Source organism: Panthera pardus, unplaced genomic scaffold, assembly GCF_024362965.1.
Source record: "Panthera pardus isolate Hobbes unplaced genomic scaffold, ASM2436296v1 HiC_scaffold_15, whole genome shotgun sequence".
Lineage (NCBI taxonomy): Eukaryota > Metazoa > Chordata > Mammalia > Carnivora > Felidae > Panthera > Panthera pardus.
This window is the reverse complement of record NW_026526710.1, coordinates 22,991,219-22,997,528: the sequence shown is the minus strand read 5'-3', so window position 1 is coordinate 22,997,528 and position 6,310 is coordinate 22,991,219. Positions and strand designations below refer to the sequence as shown.

Here is a 6,310-nt window from a genome sequence, read left to right as displayed (position 1 = left end):
GATGTGTTGTGTGTCTAACTGCAGGGGTATCCAGAGGGTGGTACCCAGGAACGTGGAATTATCCTGTCAGTTCCAGGTGGATTTGGGTAGGTCCTGGCCCATGTTCATCTTTGCGGGAAAGGCTCATTCACCTCGCCCTCAGGATACTAGTGGTGGTGGGTGGGCACTGAAGAGTTTTACTAGGCTTCCTGCCCCTGCTGTCCCTAACCTGGGGTCCCAGGAAGGGACGGGGGAAGAAGTAGGGAAATCCTCAGCCCTGTTCTCAGGCCCAGTGATCCTGATGCTGGTCCACCCTCAGGAGCAGGGGAAGGAGTCCGGGTGGTGGCCCAGCCTTGACACAGTGCTCTGACAATTTCACCCTCCTTGACTTGAACCCCAGCTGCAGCTTTGGCCACAAGTTCTACCCAGCCAGCATCAGCACAGCACAGCTGTGCCCAGGCCTCCCTGCTGTGGTTGTTGGCCTCCAGAATGACCTCTATAAATCTTGTCTCCTGGTAGTCACATCTTTGTGTAGTACCTCCCACACTGAGTAGGGCGGACATATGTAACAAAAATAATATTGTGGATATACCGGTATATAGATTATGAAGCTAGGTCATGAAAGACATTGATTGAAACTTCAACCTTGCTGTCTTGGATCACCCACTCTGGGGGAAGCCAACATCACATCTTAAGTACACTTGAGCAATTTGTGGAGAGTTCCACATGGCAAGAAACTTTGGCCTCCTGCCTACAGCCTGTACTAATTTGCCACCCACAAAAGGAATGCTCTTGGAAGTGGACCCTCCAGCCCTTGGTGACATCTTGACTGCAAACTTATAAAAGACCTTGAACCAGAACAACACAGGAATAGCTAGATATGGGGTACAATAACACAGGTTTATTGTTTTAAGTCACTAATTCGGGGGTAATGTGTTGTACAGCAATAGATAACAAATACAGATAAGAGGGGTACAATAAAACCTTGGATTGCGAGTAACTTGTTCTGCGAGTACTCCCCCAAACTTGCAAACATTTCTAGTAAATTTTAACTTGATAAAGAAGTGATATCTTGCAATACGAGTAGTACATGACGCTGAACGTCACATGATCACAACTGAGCCAATGGTTCTTCTCTCTGTCTCTCTGTGTGAGATTGTGAGTGGTCATCAATGCAATGTCACATTTCCACGAAATCCTCAAAAGGAGGCAAAAGCAAGTGTCATTGGATAGGTTCCTTGTTAAAGTTGTGCAAAAAGAAAAAGATTTCATTGAGCCAATGGATAGCAGTGATTCCATTAGACATAATGAACGTAATTCTAAAAAAATTAAAAGAATTTTTAAAAAGGAAAGAAAGAAAGTCGTCCTACACAATAACCCTCCTCTATCTTGTCTCCCTCACAGCAGCCATGAAGGTTTTCAAAGGTAAGTGCAGGTTAATTTATTTTTTTATATCTTGTGTTTTCTTTATTTTGTATTATATTACAGTATTTTGAATTATGTGAATATTTTTGGGTTGTGGAACAAATCATCTGAGTTTTCATTATTTCTTATGGGGAAATTCGCTTTGATATACAAGTACTTTGGATTATAAGCATGTTTCTGGAACAAATTAATGCTCTCAAACCAAGGTTTTACTGTATGTATAATTAATGCAGATAATTATATCCACTATTTAGAACTAGGATGCTGTGGAAACAAAAACTGGAGTGTGGGAGAAGTTTTGGAACCAGCAAAGGTCAGAAGCCAGAAGGACTTTGATATGAGTGGTAATGAAATCATGATTGCCTTTGAAGAATCTGTTAGATGAAGTCTGATGGTCTTTAAGGATACTTCTGACGATGGGACGCCTGGCTGGCTCAGTCAGAAGAGCATGTGACTCTTGATCTTGGGGTTGTGAGTTCAAGCCCCACATTAGGAGTAGAGATTACTTAAATAAGTAAATACTTTTTTTAAAAAAGGATACTTCAGATGAGAGCTTAAAGGAAATGGAAGAAAATGTCTTTTAAAAGTCAGAGACAGGAATCCATTCTGCATAGTGGCAGAAAGTTTAGCTACACAGTCACCTGCAGTAACTCAGAAAGTAGAAAATGTACCTAATAAACTGGGTGATCTAGCTAAAGAAGTTTCCAGACAGTGTTTAAGGTGCTTCCCTTGCTTTACTGACCAAGGACAAGTGAAGTTCAGTGGGACTGTCAGAAGCATGTCTTTTGCTTTTCTCCCTCAAGTCCCTCAAGCATCAGGGCCAGGACATGATGGTGAAGGGCAGGCAGGTCTCCAGGCAGTTCCCGCTTTCATCTTCTTTTCCACAAGTCCTATTGACCTGAACACTTTGGGGTAAGCCCCATGTGAAAAAGATCCTCCCTGGGCTCAGGGATCAGCCTCTACTCCCCTTCTCCCTGGGAGCAACTCGAAAATGAACAAAGAAAGAAAGAGAGAAAGGGAGGAAGGGAGGTAAGGAGGGAGGAATGAAACAAGAGAGAAAGAGAGAGAGGGAGAGTGAGGGAGGGAAGAAGGAAGGAAGGAAGGAAGGAAGGAAGGAAGGAAGGAAGGAAGGAAGGAAGAGAAAGATTGGAGAATAAGGTTTAGTTACCTCAGACATCACAAAAAAGCGATTAACAGCCAACAATGCCTATTTTTATTTCTCCCTGATCAAAAATATGTCCGCCCATCTGGATGACTGACATATGTCAGAGTGTCTGCCCTGCCCACACCTGGAGAGGACCCCCTTTCTTGGCTTTGGCTTTGGGGGCCAGAGTGGACCCCTGGTCAAAGACAGCCAGGCCTGGTTCCCAAGCCAACCCCCCTGCCCCAACCATGGACTGGGAATTCTCACGGGAGCAGCCAGTGTGCCCAGTTGGACTGAGGGTCCTAGAGGACAGTGGGGCCAGGAGCCATTACAGGCTCCCACAAGGCACATGGGGGAGGAGAACCCATGCAGTCCCAGAGAGAGCAGGTCGGCACAGCCCTAATTCCTGCAGGCCCCATTCTCAGCTCCAGCCCCCCGCGTACCTTGGCTCTACTTCCTGCCACTGAATTCTGTGATCCTCTCTTGAACCCCCACAGTGAACTGTGCCTGTCTTGAACTAGGCTGAGACTCAAAGAGCTCTGTGGGAGATCATCAAGACAGCTACCAACGATTCCTCCTATCTCCATATATACAGGCTACATCTCCCTGCAGGAGGGCGTTCTGTTGCTATAAGCAAACCACCCCGAATTCAGTGATGTAAAACAACTACCAGTTTATTGTGTTTGTGGATTCTGTGAACCAGGAATTAAGATGGGGCATGGGGGCTCATCCCTGCTGCACAATGACTGAGGTCTCAGCCAGGTAGACTGTCATAGTTGGAGATGACTCAAATGGTTGGGGGTTGGAATTATCTGGAGGCTTTATCGCTTGCATGACTAGCACTTGGGTGGGAAGATGCAAAGATGGGGCTCAGCTGGACTTTCAACTTGAGAACCTAATCACGGTCTCTTCATGTGGTGTGGACTCCTCCCAGCATGGTGGCCAGGTTCTGGGGAGCGTCCTGCAACACAGCAAGTATCCCAAGAAGGCATACAGACTTTTCTGACTCAGTCTTGGGAGCCACACAGCATCACTCCCTCCACATTCTGTTGGTGAAAGCTGTCATAAACCACCCCAGGTTCAGAGGGACAGGGCACAGAGTCTACCTCTCAATGTGAGGTTTGTCAGAAAGTTTATGGCCATTTTTATTTATTTTCTTTTTATTGTTTTAAATGTTTTATTTATTTTTAAGAGAGCACAAGCAGGGGAGGGGCAGAGAGAGAGGGGGCAGAGGAACTGAAGGAGGCTCCTTGCTGACACCAGTGAGCCCAATATGGGGCTTTGAACTCACAAACCATGAGATCACGACCTGAGGTGAAGTTGGACATTCAAACAACTGAGCCACCCAGGCGCCCCTGGGACCATTTTTAAAAACCACCACAGTTTGCTCTTTGACCAAAAAGTATTTACATTCATTCTTCCCACATGCAAAATACACTCACCCCTTGCAAGCCCTGCCCCCAAGTCTTATCCTATTATGGCACTGGGCTCAGGTTCAAGGTCCAGAATCTAAATCCAGTATCTAAATCAGGTACAAGTGCAGGTAAGGCTCCTTGGATGTAGTTCTTCATTTGACTTTGGGTGTGACTTCTCTTGATTTGAAGACGTGTAAATGAAAGAGATGTGTTAGCTGTACCCCCCCCCCCCAGCTTTTGATGGAGGGACAGGCATGGGATAAATGCAGTCAACACTATCATTCTGATAAAGTAAAGGGTGGGTCACGACACTCACCATAGCAGCCACACCATAGTGACTCTAACATCCAGCTGAACACATGTTGTCATTTCTTTTTTTTAACGTTTATTTTTATTTAGAGAGAGGGAGAGTGCATGCATGTGTGAGCAGGGGAGGGACAGAGAGAGAGGGAGAGAGAGAATCCCAAACAGGCTCTGCACTGTCTGCGAAGAGTTCAACTTGCGGCTCCATCCCACAAGCCACAAGAGCATGACCTGAGCCGAAATCAAGAGTCTGCTGCTTAACAGACTGAGCCACTCAGGTGCCCCTGTTGTTTCTTGATTGAGGTCCAATCCTCCTTCCTGGTGCTGATTCCCTATAGCCCTCGTTCTGCCCTCTGAGGCATCCTTCGTTTTCCATAGGAAATAGCCTGTGTTCACACCTGGTTAGCTCTCTCAGGCTGCTTCCTGCCCATAGAAGTTTAGGGATCCAAAGGCACCTTTTCATTTTGGTCTTTCTGTCTCTTTAAGTCCAAACTGATATAATTATTGTAAAAACTTTGTGGGTCTCTTATGTATCAACTAATAAATGCACTTCTTTAGACAAAAACCAAATGCCTAAAAATCTCAACACAACCAACCCCTTTTCTACCTGAGCTCCATATGAAGCTACTGTGCAACATACCTTTTAGAAGATCTTAGAGTATCTTAGATGTCATATTTTTTAAAAGGGAAGACATGCAAAGCACATCCTTAGGAAGGCGGGATCCCGGCCGCATTCTTAACCCTGGCTTCATCTCTACCATGAAATTGTGTTTTCCTGACAGTACCCTGGATTTGATCTGAGGCTCTTTCTTACTTTGGGACCCCTTTTCTGGCTGGGAAAACTGGCCTAGGCCCTTTACATCTCCTTCCAATGCTACTTGAAAACTAAGTAGCTCCTTTAGCACTTCATCTCTCTCCTCCTTTTATTGTTCACAGGTGGAAGAAGCCAGGTGGCACCTCCAACTCTTCCTGAAAATTGCCTTAGCCAGATCCGTGGGTTCATTTGGTATATTTACTGTTTTCCACTTTGCCACGGTGACAGTTTTGCTACGTATTCTACCACCACAGAATAATGATTCCTTTTCCTCCAGCTTCCAATTACACATTCTTTGTTTTCCTTCAAGTCCTGAGCTGCAGCCTCTTCAAGGCCCATATGCTTCTGCCTACCACTCAATCCCCAACACAGTGCCACATGTCATCTGTCTCATGTGTTAAAGGAACACTCTGCTTGCAGATACCAAATTCTGCTCCATAACATTCTGCCCTCAACTTCTTGGTGTAAAACTGCCAGTGAAGGAGACCTATGCATTTTGTGGGTCAGGAATTTGGACAGGGTATAGCAGGGCTGGCTTGTCTCCAGCCACAACTCCTAGAGTTTCAATAAGGATGACTCAATGGCTGCAGTTACTCGGGCAGGGGAGGGGAGGGCTGGAGGCTTCCTCACTCACATATCTGAAGCCTGGGCTGCGATGACTCAAAGGCTGGGTTCAGCTGGAATTGCCAACTTGACAATTTATACGTGGCCTCCTCATGGGCTTGAGCTTCTCACAGCATGAGAGGGAGTAACACGACAGGAAGCATCAGAACAGAGAGCATTCTAAGAGAACAAGGCAGAAGACGGTCTATCCTCCAAAATCACATAGCATCCTTTCCACGTTATCTATGCACTGAAGCCCTCCCGATGCAAAAAGAGGGCACAGACACTCCATCTGTCAATGGGAATAGTGTCAAAGAATTTGCAGCCATTTTTAAACTTTCACACAGGTAAGGCTATGTCCTCTTCGAACCTGTGCTGACTTTGTGGCTTGCTTTGATCAACAGAATGTTCAGCTGTAAATGAGTGCAGGGTATATTGGTGGAGAGAAACTACATATAAAGAGAGAGAGAGAGCACGTGGAAAGAGAGGCCACATGGAGGATAACTAAGGGTCCCGGCCTAGCCCAAGCTTCCAACATGTGAATGAGATGACTTAGAGTTTCCATCCCCTACCCAGCCACTGGCTGAATACAGCTGCGTGAGTTGATTCCCATGGTTGGCAGACAAA

The 6,310-nt window shown here is 45.9% G+C and overlaps 1 long non-coding RNA gene across 1 annotated transcript; it reads right to left on the bottom strand.

Annotated features, from left to right (window-relative positions):
- Positions 1 to 860: 860 nt before the first annotated feature.
- LOC128777039 (uncharacterized) lies at positions 861 to 4,146 on the bottom strand. The gene is made up of 2 exons (XR_008422191.1): positions 3,991 to 4,146; positions 861 to 2,378 (listed from the first exon to the last, which is right to left on the bottom strand). It is a non-coding gene; the product is annotated as an uncharacterized LOC128777039 (long non-coding RNA).
- Positions 4,147 to 6,310: the final 2,164 nt, after the last annotated feature.